Source organism: Mustela nivalis, assembly GCF_964662115.1.
Source record: "Mustela nivalis genome assembly, chromosome: 13".
NCBI classification, from domain to species: domain Eukaryota; kingdom Metazoa; phylum Chordata; class Mammalia; order Carnivora; family Mustelidae; genus Mustela; species Mustela nivalis.
Window position 1 is genome coordinate 21,825,322 of NC_139032.1, and position 19,314 is coordinate 21,844,635.

A 19,314-nucleotide genomic window follows, 5' to 3' on the forward strand; every position below is an offset into this window, starting at 1 on the left:
ATTTTAGAACAGTGTTTACAGTCTAGTTTTGCTCCCATTAAAATGGCTGCCCATTAGAATCCACCATATTGTGTTGCTTAACTTTTTCCATCTTCTTATGGTTTTTCATTTTTTTCTCTCACAGAAAGCACTGGGCCTAAATAAATCCTTTACTCTTCTATGCTTTCATTTTGACCCTACTACTGTTGCAGATCAACCAAATTTCTTCCTTATGGCAATCTCCACACCACCAATCTCCAACAACCTTGTTAACCAGGTTTTCAAATACACCCTCAAGACGTAGTCAACAAAGGTGGACTCCCCACCTGCCCCTATATGGGACATTTTCAGGAAGTAGGAGCTCTGTCTTATTCTTTTCAAAGAGCTTTCAGACCAAAAAATGAAACAAAGTAGATAACTTGTTACCAACCTTAGAATCTCATTTGAAACTATTTTCTACAGCTCAAAATGTGGCATAAGGCAGATCTTTACTTAAGAAGAGGCTTATTATTTAAGTCGTCTTGAAGACCCTGAGACTGCCTGTATGAGTCCTGCTGTGGGAGGATGTGAAGCACAGTCTTGGTCACTCCAGTATCTAATTTAAGTGCAGAAAGTGAGATCATCTCCCAAAGCACAGGAATTGATTTTACCTCAAGCCCCTTCTTGGTATTAAACTCCTACAATCACAGACTATAGAAAAGGAAGAAATTTGGTGTTCATGCTGTCTGATTTTACAAACCAGGAAACTCAGGGTGCGAGCTCATTAAGCTCATCTGGTTATTTAGTTGGTTTCTTGGATGAGGATTGTTTCAAAAAGGAGGCAGAAAAGTAGAAGTATTCAAAAACTATTTAGGAACTGTAACATCAGCACTGACTGGTGGGGGGTGGCATGGTGCTGAGAGACTGAGTACCCACAGAGGAGGGGCTGAGAGACCGAGTACCTCACAGGGGAGAGGCGCGGTGCTGAGAGATTGAGTACCCATGGGGGGGTGGTGCAGTGCTGAGAGACTGAGTACCCACAGGCATGGGGCATGGGGCTAAGAGACTGAGTACCCACAGGCATGGGGCATGGGGTTGAGAGACTGAGTACCCACAAGGGAGATTCAAAGATGGTACAGTCTTTAGCTTTAGGACCTGTGCAAACGAGAGGCATTCATTTTGAAGGAGGACACAGGAAAAATGTATCTGCAGAAAAAGATGATGAGTTCAATCTGGGAGTTTTGGGTGCCTTTGCAAAATCCAAGATAATGCATTACAACTGAATATACACAGAGGCGCAAACCATGAGACTCTTGAATTAGGGAAGTTTCATAAAGCGTATTTCTAAGAGGACGTGAGCCTTATCCACAGACAATGTGAGGCCAAAGAAGACAAAGATGGAAAAGCATCTGTTAGGTTTAGCTATAAGGCAATTATTGGTGACCTTGGCAGGTGATGGTTCAGTGGAGTAGTGTGACCAGAAGCCAGACTGAGGTGGGCTGGAAAGTGAGTGGGAGGTGGGAAGTCGAAAAACAAATATGAGGAACTATGAAGTTTAGGACAGTTGAGGGAAGAGAAGTAGGGCAGGCCCCACCGAGGAAGATGTAGAGGGAGGTTTATCTGACATGAGACGGAGCTGGACACGTTTCAGTGCCGGTGGTAAGAGGCCAGTTTTCCTACGGAAGTAATTTTTCTCTTCTCTAGCTCCTGCCCTCTGTCTAAAGTTCTGTGTAGTTCCTGGAAATCTCAGAGCAGATCTTTTAGGAGCATCAGAAAGATCTCTTGCTAATCCATTATCAACTCACTCTTAACAACCAGCTTTTGTTATCAACTCAGTAAGCCCGTATTCCCCTCTGACTACTTTCCAGATGCTCACGCTCACATTAGATAAAAACATCTCTCAGATTTGTTAATGGGGGTAAAGAGAGCAGAACTAATCTTCCCACATCTCAAATTAGCCTATATTAAGGAGTTCAAATTGAGAAATTAACATTTTAGAGCCATTTTTAAAGATTTGAAGAAATCATAGTTTATGATTAATATTAATCACAGTTTCTGACTCTTTTTACAATTACTTCACTACTTTTTATTGATTGCCTACTATACAGCAGATCTTTGACATGAAACACCTAAACATGACCTGAATATCTTGATTACTGAATATTTTATATTTTGAAGAGAAAGTTCTGGGATTTATGGTGATGTTCTCTGCTATGTCAAGACAGTGTTCTTTAAGGTACAGCTGAAATTCTTCTGACACCTTACATCCAGATTCCTTTTCTATCACTGAAGTAAATCCCTGTCATGTGATTATGCTCAGTAGGAAAAAGGGCGCTGCTTCTCATTGTGCAAGTTGAGGAGGCCAGATGGCTTCTTTGGATGAAATGGGTAACTGAGGTGTAGACAACAGATCCAGTCAGTCAGTGAGCTTTCTCACCAGGGGTTACATCGAGGGAGTGGTAGGGAACCCCAGGGACACTGCTGATGGCAGCAGTGCTGAATGTCCCCCCCAGAGGTGGGGTGCATGGTGACAGCCCAGCCAGGCTGCCTGCTCCTGGCTACAAGTGCCTGGCCTCCCTGCGTTCCCACCTCTGCTCTGAGCCTGCTTCCAGTTGATTCATTGAGCTCCCTGAGACCCGCCTAAGAAATTTCTCTTCTGCTTAGGTTAGCCGGAGGCAGTTTCTATTGTTTGCCATCAAGAACCCTGACTGATTCAGAGGGTCACAGTGGAATAATATAGCAACGAACCCAGACATTTATATTCAGCTTATGTTTGTGGCCTGCGAGCATAGTGCTGAATGCTCTAAATAAATGATGTCACCAAATCCTCAAAACAACAGGGTGAGACATGTGGGTCTGTTCTCTCAAGTATCATCTGAAGGCCCTCCTCTTTCATGAGGCTTTTCTGACCTCTTCTCCCTCTTGTAAGTCGCCTTGATTCTCCGTTCTGTCCACTGTATGTCCCATAAAGAGGAGAGAAGGTGTAGGTATATGTGTTTGTGTTTTTGTTACAATGTACACTTATACCTATACCTCTCCCCCCCTTTATATATATACACACACATACACATATCTCACATATATAAAGTATATTGATAATATTTCAATATACAATATACTATATATATTTTATTTCCTTACCACTTATTAAGCTCTTACTATGTGTAGTTGTGCTCCGCAGTTCACTTGCATTATCCTATGCTGTTCCCACCAGAACCCTATGTGTTGGATTTATTTATCCATTTTACAAAAGAGGAAATGGAAGGTTAAAATATTTTTAAGATGTTACCCTTTTCAAGAGTTGTAGAGTGTTGAGATTTGAACATATTCCATTTTGGTTTTTTGACTTCCGACACCTCTGTTCTTAATACTCTGTAAATTACCTTATTCTCATCATGCTCCTCTGAGTGATGCTTCCCTCCCATCCTGGCTAAGACGGAGTCTGCATTTTCCTTCCCCCGCCCCCCTCACTCTTCCAGGAGGAAAGGCAAATTCTCTGTTCCTTATGATACTTCATCCATGCCTCCGTCCATGACAGACACCATGAGTCAATGATTATACTCTGCCCCATGAACCATCTCAAAGACCTCTCTCCCCCTGTTCAACAGGAAGTCACTCCCACTTGGTTAGAGATGAATCTCGTTTGCTATTCCTGAACCAGAACAATGCTTCTCCCATAAATAAACATGCTTAGCAAATTATTGTTGGAGTATTGCTTTTTTCTTTATCTCACAGATGAAGAAATCATAATTAGAGAATTAAATAATAAGCCATTCACCTGGGGCTATTTGTGTCCATCTCATTGGGTTTTTGTGAGGATTAATTGGATTAATGCACATAAAACTCTTCAAATCGCATCGTGGCACAAGGTAAATTAGGTATTAGGACTACTGTTCAAAAGCCCACAGGTTGTATCCGGGAGAGTTAAATCCATAGAGATAGAAAAACTGATGGTGGTTGCCAGGCACTGGGGAAGGAGGTATGGGGTGTGACTGCTTTAATGGGAATACGATTTCCTTTCGGGATGATGAAAATGTTGGGCACTAGATAGATGTTGTACCACATTGTGACATACTAAATGTCCCTAAAAGGTACGCTTCAAAATAATTAATGTTATGGTTTATGAATTGACTCAAATAAACAAAAAAACAAAAAAACAAGTCACAGCGGTTGTAATGGCTGCCAGGACCAGGAAGACCCAGAGAGTGAGTGCTCACCTCACCCTAGTCCCCGCCCAGGTAATAATAGCCAGAATGTGGACTTTAGTTCTCTAAATAAAGCGTTCTTTCCACGTCAGTATGTTGCTTTAGAAATCAGGGAAATTTATCCTTGCTGCTAGGTAGTTGTGATCTATGTGCTGATAACTGTAGATGCAGGAAGAATGTTCCTACCTCAGGCAGGAAAACCAATGAAATTTTAAAGTCGTTTATAAGTTTACCAAGCAGTTTTGGAGAACAATGGATTGCAGGTAATCGGAACTTACTGTGCCTGAGTGACCCGTGTACTGTGCATAGTAAATATGACAAGGGGAGGGGTGGGCCCGGAGGGAACTCTTGAAAGTTCACAGTCTGAAATGTCTCTACCTGCGCTTGGGGGTCTGTCTTTACGGACTGCAAAGGAAACTCAAAGACTAAGGAATTGTATTTATAGAAAGCCAAGTGACATCATTCTTCTCCTTGGTCTGTAGTCAGCTCTACTGAGTGTGCTGAGGCATTAATGGGGCTGGTGATGGCCGCTTAGTCTTGTGTAAATAGACCTTAGGGTACAGTCATGACTTTGCCATTAAGCATGAAGCGACTGGGAGAGTCCTCGTGAAAACAAATAAAATCTCAGATCTTGCGTTGCTAATCTTTGCTTTATTTATAATTGTGTAGATGTCTTGTCGCAACAGCCCATTTCATAAACACAGCCACTTTATTGCTCCTTAATAAACAGGAAGATATTAATAAACAGCCACCTCTCATTTTAAGGCAACTTGACATATAGAACTTGACTAAAAATTAAGAGGCAAATGCATGTTTTAATTTATTACATGTTGTTCTTGTATTTGTTTAAAAGGGATGTTGAGGTGGCCTTGATCTGATTTCTGGTTCAAGTGGGAAGCTTGTCATCTACCTCCTTATAGTCCTGGTCCCTGATACACCTGTGGAACAGAGGGTTATTTCTATTGCTTATAAAACCTTAATGACACCTTGAAAAACTTTTTAGATATTTTTCTCTTTCTTTCAGCATAAACTATGAACCTTCTCCCTCTGCCACCAGAGTTATAGAGATAACGTTCTCATGAGAAGATGGTTACCATCAGAGCTACCTGCAGCATAAGTGATAAGGACCATTCTGAAGTTTGGAGACTTGAGTACCAGGAGAACAGAGGAGAAAGGATGTTGAACTCTGTTGGCCAGACTAGGGGTAGGGGTGTGGTATGGGGTGAGATTTGTAGAGGGTTGATTAAAGAGATGGCCTTTAAACTGGGCCTTGAAGAATTTCCTTGGATGGGAAGGAAGCAGGAGGGTGTGTGTGTGTGTGTGTGTGTGTGTGTGTGTGTGTGTGTGTTGGGGACAGGGAAGAAAGTTTCCAGAGCAATGGAAGAACCCAGAACTCTTCGTGTTTGTATTCAGAAAGAGAAAGATATCTGCATGGTCGGAATGTGGGAACGAGCTGGAGGGGTAGGTCCAGGAAACAGTTAGCTGAACACATCTTGCTACCCTAGTTTATCAGTGAGAAAGAACAAGGATGTGGAAACTTTCGTTGGCCCATGTTAACTTCACCAAGATGAGAAGGCAGAGAGTCATGGCAAAAGGACACAAAGGGGGAAAAAGACCAAGAAAGACAAAACTTTCTCCCTAGGAGTACAGTTGATTATCATGATTTTAGATGGCAGATGTCAGAAAATAGACTACTGAGGGCCTGTCTTAGCAAAGGTGTTACCAGAGAAGGTGCTTTAATGATCTGTGCAGACATGTCAGTGTGGGTGAAGTGGCTCAGAGTCTAGTGGCCGCCATTTGTAATCCCGCAGAGTATCACTCTTTCTTCAGCTTTCATTTTCAGTGTTTTTATTTGCAGATTTCTTTTGGGGATTAATTTTTATCATATCATTATCTATACTCATTTTAGATGAATAACATTTGTGTTTAAATATTTTCTCTACTCTTAAGGCTGATTTCATTGGTCTGAGGTTCATTTTTTCTCCTTGAGGACTATAATTCCATTTTTTGCCAGGAGAAAATGGGAAAATTCTGCTTTATCACGAGTTTTAAGTAATTTGAATATTCCATACATCAGTTACAGTTATATTTGCCAGAGTTTCACAATTGAAGTATATTATCTATGCCAAGTATTTGCCATCTGCCAATCCCAGTGAGCTTTTCACCTGTCTCCATTCAGCTCTGTGCTTACCACCGGCTGGGCTTCCTTGCTGGCTGATATCCAAGGCACCAGTTCGCCCTGTCTCAGGGCTCGGGCAATAACCCCCTCCCTTTCTCCCTGTAGGCCTCAGGGTGCTCTCTTTTGTTGGAAGCTCCCGTCCGCCATCTTCAGTTTCTAGTCCCACCTATGTCTTTGTTAACCCCTCAGTTGCTCTCTGAACATTTCCTGTTTCCTGCAGGACCCGACTGGTGCATGATGTAGATATGGTCACGGAAAGCGCACTGAAGATATATCTGTGATGCTTTCATGAGTTCATTAAATAACTTGCATTCAGTGGAGTACAATTAGGAAACAGCTTTTTTCCCCTTTATATCAAAATGTAACATAAAACATTTTAAAGATGTACCAACAACTAACAATGTTCTTTAGGGTTTTTTCTTCCTCACCTCTTGAAAACAGCTCAGGCAGAGTCACATTTGGTTATTATTGAAGTTATATTTTGGGGTATTAGAAAACCTAGTTCAACGTAAAACAAACACACAAAACCCCAGACCTTCCATCCTATGCACACAATTAAAAAACTTCCCTCAAGGTCTCTACTCTCTCCTCAACCCAATTCTGACTAGAAGCTTGGGGTTTGACGGTGGCAAAGATGGGCAGTATCTGTTCTTCCACTCTCTCCTTTCTTCCCCTGTGCCCCTAGACTCCCAGACTGTGGGTTTTTATAGACATCTAGCATGGGAGTAAGATACCAGTTTCCCTCTGGCAAGTGCTGCCTTCTCAGCAATTCACTTGAAAAGCCGTCCTCAGTTGTTCCAGACAGGTGAAGGCATCCCTCCTACCTGTGTATATAAATTTACCTTTGAGGAACTTTCTAATGAATTTCTAGTTTTCCCTTTCCTAGGCTGCCAGGGAGGTGAGCAATGGATGCTCTTGTGCCTCCCTAAGAGGACACTATCATCTGTTTCAACAGCTTTGCGGCTTTATCTAAAATCGCGAGACATCAGGAAATGTCTAATCTCACATCTTGTTTCATGTGCATATATTAAAAGGCATATTAAGAAGAAGAGGAATACAGATGGAAGGAAGAAAGTGAGAAAAAGAAAAAAGTGAGGAAAAAGGGGGAGAGAAAAATAAGGAAAAGTGGGGAGAGGAAAACCAAGAAAAAAGACCCCGTCAACCTAGATGTCTTTTAATTCTCGCTAATAGCTTGCCTTATATTAGTAGGCTCTAACATTGCATTGGATGCTAAACTATGTTATTTTATTTGTAAAGAGTTCGGCATAGTGAAATTAGTGATAGTTCAAAAAAAATAGGCACTGAGGAACACTGTACTAAATTGCTAGAAATTGTTTTTTAACAATTTTCAGAGGGATTTTTCTCCTCTAATATCCATTTCATCTTCCTTGAGTGACAACGATGAAGTTTAGCAGAGATGAATCTTATCTTCTGATTCAGAGGCAGGTCCTGCTTCTGCTTGGTCTAAGCCACTCAGAATAATCTCATTTCCTTGCCATAGTGATTTAAGCCAATCAGTGCATAGCATTTCCCTAGCACTGAGATTGTTATCAGGGTAGTCCAATCAGAGTGACATGAGGGTTCTAAAAACTGACCTTGGCCTTTGCTTTGCCCTTGGATGTGGATGCAGAATCACTATCAGTGCTGCTGGCCACCATTTTATGAGGCCAGCCCAAGAACAAAGCCAACATCTGAAGACAGATAGAACTTGGGGGGCGGGGCACGGGGCAGGGGGTGGAATGCAGAAAAACTGAAGCAGAGCCTGGACCAAACCATGAAAAGTCCTATAGACTTTTAAGTTACAGGAGTCAGTAAATTCCCTTAATTGTTTAAACCAGTTAAATAGCTTTTCTGTTACTTGCCACAGAAATCATCTCTGCAGATAACACTTCTTTTGCATGAGTAAATTAAACGGAATTAAAACAGTCCTCATTAAAAGACAATACATTGTTTCTGAATATCAAATACATTTACAGTTTCTGTTATGTGTATATTGTAAAGGATCAAAACTAAAACCAAAGCTGAATCTTACTGCCTCATTCACACAGAATAAGGGCTATGGAACTTAAAGGAAAACAAATTTTTTTCATTAACTATCTTAATATTAAAGTTGCTTGAAGCTAAGGGAAAAATTATAGATGAGCTAGAACTGAAAGAATTTTTGAAAGCATGACAGTTACTTTGACATAAACTTCTGCCAAGCTAGGCAGAATAGAAATAAACAGAAAAGCCAACTATCAAAAACACAACTGGTAACACTTTAAGGTCATACTGTCTGCCAGAGACTTTGTATACATCATCACACTGAATTCTGACAATAATCCTTTGAGATAGCTATTGTCCCCTCCCCCACCTCCTCCGCCCTTTTATGTTTGTGGAAACAGGCTCTGAAAGGAAAAGTCATTTGTTCAAGATCATATAGTTATTTAGTACCAGAGACAGGCTTTGAATCCAGATTATGCTCTTTCTACAAACTTGCTGTTTCTTTACAAGAGAGAGCTAGAAGCTACACGGGTCTGTAATGCCAGGTGGGGTTGGAGCAGTTCAGCGGAAACTATCATATACGGTTTCAGAATGCATTGATCACTTGCTTTGTGTGCTGGAGGTTTGTTATACCTCAGACCCTAAGCTTTAGTCTTTTCAGTATTATTTAATTTACAAACAAGTCTGGCCCCTTCCTTGGGAAGAGCAAACAGAAGGGAAGAATTGGATTCGGTCGTGTTTGCTTCCACATAACCTACCCAAACATAGGACGCCTTATTCTGATGCACTGCTTCCTTCTCATTTTCCTAAAAAGATTCAGAAACCCTTTGCCAATATGATAAGTGTTGGGGGAAATGAGTTTCTGAATTGTCATTCTAGGAATTGCCTTTTGCAGCTAAAACTTCACCACTTAGTCAAGCCCTCCCCTGCCATCTGCTCAGCTCCAAAACTGCTGCAAAGGTTGAGAGGAGTGAACCGCATCCGCGATAGAAATTCCATGCCGCGAAACCCTGTCTCATCTTTCCAGCTTGTTGAATGTGGGCTCCAGAGGATCACACTTTGAGGCTCACCAGGATATTCTCATGAGGTATCAGGTCTTCGGAGGCAACCCGTTTATCACCAACTCATTGTTCCCAGAAATTCTTCAGCACCAATCTCATGGTCCATGGTTTCCAATTCATCTCGTCCCCAGCTCTGGGGCCGATGTCATCTTAGAGAATTTAAGGACATCTGGTTCCGTTTTGATGGCTTACTATCGTTAGTCTGTGGTGTCTGGGAGTGATTTGCTGGCACACAGTAGGTGCTGTCCTTTAGGTTTAATTGTTAGATCCTTCTCTAGCTTTTGTCAGGAACCCTTCTTGTGTTGTTGTTCTGGAACTTATACCCTATCTTTTTCTTTCTGTGCTCAGAATAAATTTTCATTGTGTAAGGCACCTAATTGTGTAAGCTCCACCCAATGTGTGGAGCTTTGTTATAGCAGCCCTGTCTCTGTCCTGTCTCTGCAGAATGTCTCGTCCTAATCTCAGGTGTCCCTGGCTAGGACTGTCCCAGCACAATGGAGCCCAGACACCTGCATTCTTTGCCTTTTCTTTTCTGAAGCAGCTGTTTCTTCTCTGCATTGACGGTTAGTCCCTCGATGCTGAAGAGCAAGAGTTTATCGAGGACTGAAGCTCTTTTGTTAGCAATTCAGCCCTATTGGAGGCCTGGGTAAGTCTTTGATACTCGCTTCCATGTCTCTCTAACACTTTGTTCATTCAGCATGTTTGTTTATTAGAGAATTTTTGCCAGGTAATGCTGCCAGTCGGAGAGACACAAAGTGTCTTAGGTCATGGTCTCTAGAAGCAGAGAGTGAGGTGGGACTTCTTATGCAAGTGATAAACTGAGGGAATGCTGGAAAGGGGGTGCACGTAACCAAGCTAGGTGGGGGACTGTAATGGAAGGGAGTGGGGGTGGTTGTCAAGGAACATTCCCTGAGGCACTGACTCATAAATTGAGTCCTGAAGGGTAAGACAAGATGGTGGCGGAGAGGAAGGAAATTTCAGGTGGAAAGTGTGAGGATGGATGTTAGTGAACAGGGCTGCATTGTGATTTTTGTGTGCCCTAGGCATTTTTGCCTAAAATATTAAAAACTGTATTTTATGGACTGCATCAATATAAGTATATGTGGAATCCAGGTTGGATTATATTTGTTTATTTTTGTAGATTTTAAGAGTTTGAAACATTTTCATGGGCCCCTAAAGGAACTAGGGCCTGTGCCTATTGTTCCTGTGGATATGGGGGCCCTGCTGGTGGAGACAGGAATATGTGGAAGGCAGCCCTGACTACTTGGGTGCCGCCAGATGTTAGGTGTGCAGGCTTTTCTGCCTTTGCGCCCATCCCTGCCTCATTGCCTTCTCCTCCTCAAACCATACTCTACTGAGACTGGGCTGAGTTGAATAGTGCCTCCCCTAAATCTGTCTCTACCTCAGAATGTGATTATTGAGAAATAGTGTCCTTGGAGATATAATTAGTTAAGTTTAGGGGAAGATCCTGGATTTGGGTGAGCCTTTTATCCAAGGACTGGTGCCCTTATAAGAAGAGACGACGCAGAGGGAAGAAGGTGATGGGAAGATGGAGGCAGAGATTGGAGTGATGCAGCTACAAGCCAAGGAACACCAAGAAGCTAGAAGAGAGGCACAGAACAGATTCTTCCCTAGAGCACTGAGAGGAAACATGGCCCTGGTGACATCTTGCTGATGAATTTCTTAGCCTCCAGAATGGTAAGAGAATAAATTTTCATTGCGTAAGGCACCCAATGTGTGGAACTTTGTTATAGCAGCCCTAGGAAACTAATTTGTCCTGTCTCTGCAGAATGTCTCATCTGAATCTCAGGTGTCCCTGGCTAGGACTGTCCCAGCACAGTGGAGCCCAGACACCTGCATTCTTTGCCTTTTCTTTTCTGAAGCAGCTGTTTCTTCTCTGCATTGATGGTTAGTCCCTCGATGCTGAAGAGCAGACAGAGGAATGTACAGGCACAAGAGATTGCTAAGGTAGTTTTACTCCTCACGGTAGTTCCCTTCCTTCATTCATTGTGGCACATTTCTCATCAGTGTAGTACTGGATGCTGGAAGAAAATCTGGAAAAGCGTTTGCTTTGGGAGACAGGAGGAGGAGAGGGAGCTGGGTGCATTTACTGTTTAATATCTTTCTTTTATCACTGATTCAGCCATAAATGCCCTGCCTATAAAACTAGGGTTTCCTAGTCTTCTTGCCACTTGACAGCAACAACAGCAAAAATTGCTGGAATATACACAAACTAGGTGCTATTGGAGAGCAAGGTCCGCATCTTTTTCTACTTAGTGCTCAGCATCTGCTGCGGGGCCTGGGACATAAACATTTGCTGAATAAATTAATCTGTCATTGCATTGATGACCAAGGTGACTTAGCTCGTCAGGGTCACTGGGTACACAGTGATCACTGTATCACATACACACATTCTAAAGTTGCATCTTTGGACGGGACCATGACTTCTTAGATGGGGGTATATGAATGAATAGCTATGATCTTCAAGTAGGACCTCCAAATAAGTTCTCAAGACCAAATACTCACCACTTACCTGTTAATTCACGTGATATAGTTATGTGCTTTATATACCGTATTACCAGTACCAAACCGTAATTTTATAATTGCAAATTTTTGTTAGTGACTGAAAACTCTTCATTTTTGGTAGGTATACTGGATATGGGAAGGAATTGTAATATTTACTGAGTGTTTATTGTGAACTAAGACTGTGCTAAGCACTATATATCCAGTATCTCACTTAATCACAGCAACCTATCTATGAGGTTGGTATTATCACCATTTTACTGGTAAGAAAACTGCTTTTAAACAGATTTATTAATTTACCCCTAAGTGGCAGAGCTGGGATTCAGATGGTTGTTTTCATAACTGCCAAACACTCTGCTGGTGAAAGTCAAGTTTTAGTGTGCTAAAACTCATCTAGGGGAGTTTGATAAAAATACAGATTCTTCGGTCTCATTCCTAGAGAATCAGCAGGTCTAAGGTAATCTAGGGAATCTATATATTTCATTATCACGCCGGTGACCTGAATGCAAGTGGTCCATAAACCATACTTTGAGAGGCACTGCTCTATATATAAAATGTCAAATGTGCAGTGTGATTTTATCTTTTTTTACTCTAATGTCATAGATGTAATATCATTTTCTCTCCCTTGTGGATGCCCAGTTGTTCTAGCACCATTTATTATGATAGCCATTCTTTCCCTACTTCCTGTAGTTTCATTTTTGCCATGAATCAAGCTTCTATATATAATGGGTTCTGATCCTGACCTTCCTATTTTATTTTTTTCATATAATTCTTAATCATCATCCATTGAAAATATACTTTGAGAAATTCCAGTGTTGGACCAAAGGGCAAGAAATCTTGGAAAATCCCATGGATCATTTTTTGACTCGATAGTAGATCCATAAAATTTAGAGATGCCCATTTACGAAGCAATGCTCAGTTTTTCCAGGGATCCTCAATTAAATCCACTGGACTACCCAGGGCAATTTCTGGTATTTGTCGAAATTTGTAGGAATTAGTCTTTTCCCCTTCCAACTGTGGTTGCTTTCCTTCTCCAAATCCTCTTTTACCAAATCAGCAGGACATTTTGGAAAGCAAGTCATCTTTATTAAGGTGTACATTCAAATCTTACATTCAAATGTCATTAGGTAAGAAATATGACAGATAGTATTCACTTCTCAGGTTCTGCTTTTGAATGAATCTTTCCAGTCCCTGCAATTTGTGTTGCCTCCAATGGGGTGCCTGCCATAAATTCAGCATCACTGAATCCAATTTAAAAATGAAAAAACCAGCAGAGTATATGTATTTGCCCATTGGAACAAAGCTGCCATTTAAATATGGCTTTATGCCAACAAATAATTTTGATGTATTGTCAGGGAAACTCTTAAATTTTTATAATATATGATATGGATTAAAAAGTACTTGCAGTGAATTGTGGGTGGGGAAACTGAGGCATAGAGCTGTGAAATTATTTAACTAAAACCATCAAGGAAATTGTATAAACAACCAGAGATTCCACTGCTTTGCTTTTCAATGAGTTCTGAGGTTGGAGGTAATCACCCAGCTGGATTCCCAAGAATGGCAAAAACTCTCTATTAGAAATGGTTTATGCAGAGTGGAAGGGGGAAAAGAAAAAAAGGAGAGAAGGAAACAAACCATGAGACTCTTAATGAGAGAGAACAACATGAGGGATGATGGAGGGAGGTGGGTAGGGGTTGGGCCAGATAGGGGGTGGGGATTAAAGAGGGTACTTGTGATGAGCAATATGGGTATGTATATAAGCGGTGAATCATTCCATTTTACTCCGGAAACCAATATTTCACTGTACGTTCACTAGCTAAATCTAAATTAAAACAACAACAAAACAAAACAAAACAATTCATGCAACACCCAGGTGTCCATTTACATCTGTAGTCATGGATAGTCAAGCAGTGACCCAGCTCACCACAGGAAGTGTGGGGCTAAATGAAGGGTTGGCATCCAAATGATTACAGTTTGGCTGCCTCAAAATCTCAACACTGCTGCCTCAATATTATAGAAAACGTTTTGTTTTTGTTTTGTCTTCCAGTAGAGGGGAGTGAGAAACTCAGATGAGGCTGTGCTATGTATTAAGTATCCTTTCTTCATTTTCTGTTGGTGAAAAGCTCAATAACTAAGTGTTGAACAAGCTTCAGTTATTCTGCAGTTGGTCACATAACTCTTGGAGCCTCAACTGGTGATTTAACTGATGATCGCTTGGGGAGAAGCAAATGGGTTTGGAGACCTGAGACATCACCCAGAGCCACTGCACTAAGGGAAAGAAGTTCATGGGCTTTCGTCCATCTGCACAGAGTCTAGTGTTTCTGTCTTTTGTGTATAATTAGCTGAACTTTTCCTTCAGGAGCCTGTGTGATTCTCCTAATAAGGTAGTGATGATGCTTATATTTTCTCTGCGCTAACACAGTCATATTTTATTGTTAAATTGGAAATAAGGGTCATTATGTTGTTAATTGATGTTGATAGTTTCTCAGACAGGCACACCCCTGAGAAGCCAATGGACAGTGCTGGGGAAAAGGATGGTGAGCCTTACCTGAAGGTGGAATAGAAGTTTCTCAAGCTTCCTTGATGATAAGATTGACCTGAGGTGTTGGCTCAATATTCAGATTTCCAGTTTTTTCCTTTGAGGATGCTGCTCCAGAGGGGTTGGGATGCGTCCTCAGAATACATATTTTAATAGTTACGTGACTGTTATAATTAAGATAGTATGGGAAACACTCCCCTAGGAAGTGTGCAATTTTGAAAGGGTGGTTCCAGTCTGTGGCCGGGGTGGGGGCGTAGGGGGTGGGTTTCCTGTCACAGTGGTACCAAACGATTTGCTTTTCCATACCTATCTCAACCTCTTCAAATCTTTTGCCTTTTTCATGCTCCGTTTTCTTTTTTCTTTTTTTGGGGGGGGGTGGGAGTGAGGGGGCAGAGGGAGAGGGAGAGACAGAATCTCAAGCAGGCTACATCCAGCACAGAACTCACCATAGGGCTCGATCTCGCACCCTGATCCAAAATCAAGAATTGGTTGCTTAACCAACTGAGCCACCCAGGTGAGCGCACGTTCCATTTTCTGCAGAGAATGCCTTCTCTCACTAGCTTACCCTCTGCACTTCTGTTTCTTCTTCAAGAATTCCGACGTTACTTCCTTAGGAGTCTTGCTGAGCTTCCCTAGGCAGAGTTAATTCTTGTCTCTGTGTTCTCGTGGCACATTGGATTTCTCTTACCTGTAACATGTGTTCAGTTATAATGATCTGTTAACTTGTCTTTCTCGCTCAGTAGGCAGCTTGGAGAGGGACAGTGTCTTCATATTTATATTCCAGTGTCTATCAGAGTGCCAGGTACATAGTAAGAATTTTATAAGTATTTGCTGAGTGAACTTTAAACTTTAATAATTATATATTAAATGATTATTATCAAATAAAAGGGATATGGATTAGTTTATATAAGTCCAGATGTTCATTAGCCATTTATTCAGACAGTATCTGTTGGACCTCTAGTGTAAGCTAAGCATAAGTGATTCAGCGATAAGCTAAAAATACACATCATCCTTGCTTTCACAGAGCTTTGAGGCGAGAGAAATCTATTAATACAATAATTATGAAATGAATAGATGATTTGCTACAGTGAAAAATACCAAGGATAGACATATGGGGGCAATGAAAGAATATAATGTGGGGGTTAGGGGTAAAAACTTAATCTAAGTGCTGCTGATGAAAAGGAATTGTCTAGGGAGGAAGCAGAGGGAAGAACCTTTTAGGGTCAGGAAAAAAGACTGTTCAAAGGCCTTGGGGTAGGAGAGAGTATGGCAAGAAGAAGAGACTAAAAGATGGATGGTATGTGTGGAGCAGGGAGAGCAAATGGACCCACAGCCTGAGAAAAGGCTGTCTGTCACCTAGAGGTTAAGAGTTTTCATCAGCCATGTTCAGAATGTGTATCTTTATTCTAAGTGCAGCGGGAAACCGGTAAAAATAAACCCGAGTAGTTTGGCGTGTGTGTAATTGCAGTTTTGTAGGGATTTATACCTATCAAATGATGAATCGCTTTACTGTTTATTTTTGTTTTGACCATGCAGTCTACTTCAGGACAGGAATCAGGTCTTACATTTCTTGGTGTTCCCAGCCTCTAGCACCAGACAATAAATAGAGTGGGAGACCAAGAGATGTGTGTTTCTTATTTTATTTCACATTTTTTGAGAATGAAGCTTTTTGTAAACACACTTAGGAAGAAACTTAGTTAACTGGACCCACTGAGTAGCTTAAAATGACGTTAACATTTTGAATTTAAATTGTGAGAAACATGTTTGATATGGTGAATGGACAGCCGGTTACCCACTTCAGTCTTAATCCACAGAGACTGTATTGTAAGTGCTTGGGAAACTAGTCAGCATTAAGTTTGAGAAAAGCCGGTTTCCCTTGCTTGATAAAGTTATTTTATCACTGATGATGCTTGGGGTTTTGCCATTCAAAATCAATACTAGAGCTGTAATGATTCTTTGGACTTTAAGAGTCCTTTTTGAAAATGTAGATAAAGACCTAATTGGGATTACAAGGCCTATTAATATTTGTCAACTGACATCTTTGGGATGTTTTGATGGACACTTAAATATAAAGGAAATTATGTATTGCGGGAGAGCAGGGAATCAGTGATGTGGAAGTGAAGTCTACCTCCTCAGTTTTGCTCTGTTGTCGCCTCTAGAAACGAAAGTCATTTTGTAAATGATGGCGGTGATTGTGTTACTGACTGAAACTGAATCTGTCTGGATGTTGGTTTCACAGTAAAACAAAGAGTACTTTTCTTCCTAATCTTTAGGACACTGTGAGGTTTAATGATATTAGTGAGGAAAAGGCGATGGACTTTGGGAGATTATGTTGCTTTGTCATACAAGCTGAGCTGTTGGCATCATCTACCCAGAGCCTTTGTGATTCAATGGAGTTCTCAAATCAATTTAGAAACAAGTTCTTTCTGTAAGGCCAGGATTTCATTAGAACATCACTACTAATATTAGGTGTACTTTCTCAAATTTTTTCCAGACTTCTTTATTTGCCCCATTGCTCAATTAATTTCTAGCTGCTGGAGGGGACTCGAATGAGAAAGGAAACCTTTGTTGATGTTTTGGGACAAGAGTGGTTTTTCCAGAATATTCCATGATGATTTGAAAAATTAAGAACTCTGCATGACAGGGACACATTTCCACCACACACATCCATTGAGACTTTTCTTATTTCCCTCTAGGGCTTTCTCCACTCTGCCCTGTGGATTTCTACAACATCATTTTCATGTTTGGCAGTTGTTTCCCATTAAATGAATTACAACTCTGGCAAATCTTGAATTAAAGATATTTTTAAATGAATAAAGCCATTCTCTTATTAAATGTAACTGCTTTATTTTCTCACATATTTACAGGAGATGCCATAGATCTTATTTAGAGTTTTAATAAATTTTTAAATATCACCATCGGGAATAAGGTTCTGATTACTCAAGCAACCACGCTAACCAAAAATGGACCCACCCTTTAATTTTTTTTACCTTTTCTTCTGAGAGATGTTCATCTCAGGTCCTCATGTGCCCAATAAGTCTGAGGCAGCGATTAGCAAACTAATCTGGCCAGCAGCCTTTTTCTGTAGACAAATTTTTATTGGAACATAGCCATGATGATCTATTAAGTACTGTCTATGACTGTTTTTGTATTACAACTGAGCACAGTTGAGCAGTTACAACAGAGAACGCATGACCTGTAATGCTGAAAACATTTATTACCTTACAGAAAAAGTTTGCTGACCTCAGTCTAAGATAATGTTTCTATATATTCTTTGATTATCAGTTATGCTAGGTACTCCCTGAAAGCAAAGACCAAATACGATTTCCTTGTATCTTTAGTGCCTTTCACACTGTACTGTTAGAAAGAAGTGCTTAAGTCCAGATTGTATGAAAGTAACCTAAACCAGCTGTATAAATAATCATGCTTCCCCCCACCCCAACCTTAAAGTCTATGGGAAAGAACTACTGAAAACCAGGCATAGGGTGATTTTCTACTAGGACAGTGTTGGGTTGATTTTCAGGAAGATATGTATCAATTACTCTGATCTTGGTGTGTTGAACAGGGTTGCTTCTGTTCTCAGTTCAGCCATTCAGGCATGAAGACAGGGATGTTGGGGAGGGACCAATGCAACTTTTGCTATCCCAAGAGAACTGGGGGAAAGGTATTTATGAGAATATTCCAGTGCCCATGGGCTGGGCAGCATGGTCAAGGAATAGCTAAACTGATGTCTTGGATTGTTTGTATTCCTCAAATCATTTGCCCCAGCAGGCAAATTCTGTCTTAACATTTGCTACTGTGTGAAAAAGGAGATGTTTGGGAGGCGAACGTACCCTGTTTTCAGTATTCTTTCTTGCTTTGTTTCAGTGCCCTTGTTGACTTTCCCTATATATGTAAATGTAGATCAGTTGAGTTTTTGTAAAAAAATTTATAGGTCTAATACCTTGCTTGAATAGACATTGGAAAGCGCCCAGGAAAATACTCTTGGCCGGTTTCCTTAATAACCAAGCCAGAGGTAGCAATTATATAGGAAGTTTATTACCACTCTGGCCTTTCGCACCCTTCTACTGTCAGACATCACCAATAGAACCCTGTATTCTTTCCGACAGAGACAGCCTCCAAATCCTTCCTAAAATGTTCCAAGTAGCTGCCACCAATTAGTCAGAATTGGCCCACGAGATGAAACCTTACTTGCCAAAGCTAGTTTTGCATATTTCTAGGTGTGAGAAATTTATTCCACCTTTTATTTCTTTCTTAGCTCCTCGTGTGAAATGGATCCAGGCCCCAAAGGCAGGAACGGAGAAGGACTGGCAAAGCAAGGCATTTTCAGCAGAATGCTGAACATAAATAAAGATGTGAGGTGTCCAGCTGGAGTAAAGCAAAGTTCACATTGGGAAGTCACACGAAGTGAACATGGAATAAGGAAGAGCTAGATTAAGGTAAGCATTGGCATCTAGACCAAGACATTTGAATGTGATTTAAAAAGTCAGTGCTCCTGAAGGCTGGTAAGAGTCTTAGGATTCTCCAGAGAAACAGAACCAATAGGATAGGATACGTACACACAGACACACAAACACACAGACACATAGACACACACACACACACACACACACACACACACACACACACACACACAGGGGTGAGTGTGGGCATTTGTTTTAAGGAGTCCGTTCTTGTGAGTGTGGAAGTTGGCAAGTTCAAAAGTTGCAGGGCAGGTGATCAGGCTGGAAATTTCTGCAGGAGATGATGTTGCAGTCTTGAATCTTAAGGCAATTTAGAGGCAGAATTCTTTCTTTGGAGGACCTCAGTCTTTTCTCTCACGCCCTTCACCAGATTAGATGAGGATCACTCACATCTAAGGGTGTG

At 41.1% G+C, this 19,314-nt stretch overlaps 1 long non-coding RNA gene across 4 annotated transcripts in view; it reads left to right on the forward strand.

Annotated features, from left to right (window-relative positions):
- LOC309847016 overlaps positions 1–19,314 on the forward strand; it is a 159,254-nt gene that overhangs the window by 136,670 nt on the left and 3,270 nt on the right. For all 4 annotated transcript variants that reach the window (XR_014302260.1, XR_014302261.1, XR_014302262.1 and 1 more), the window contains one exon: positions 18,707–18,887. This is a non-coding gene — a long non-coding RNA (uncharacterized lncRNA). The remainder of the gene's footprint in view (positions 1–18,706; positions 18,888–19,314) is intronic.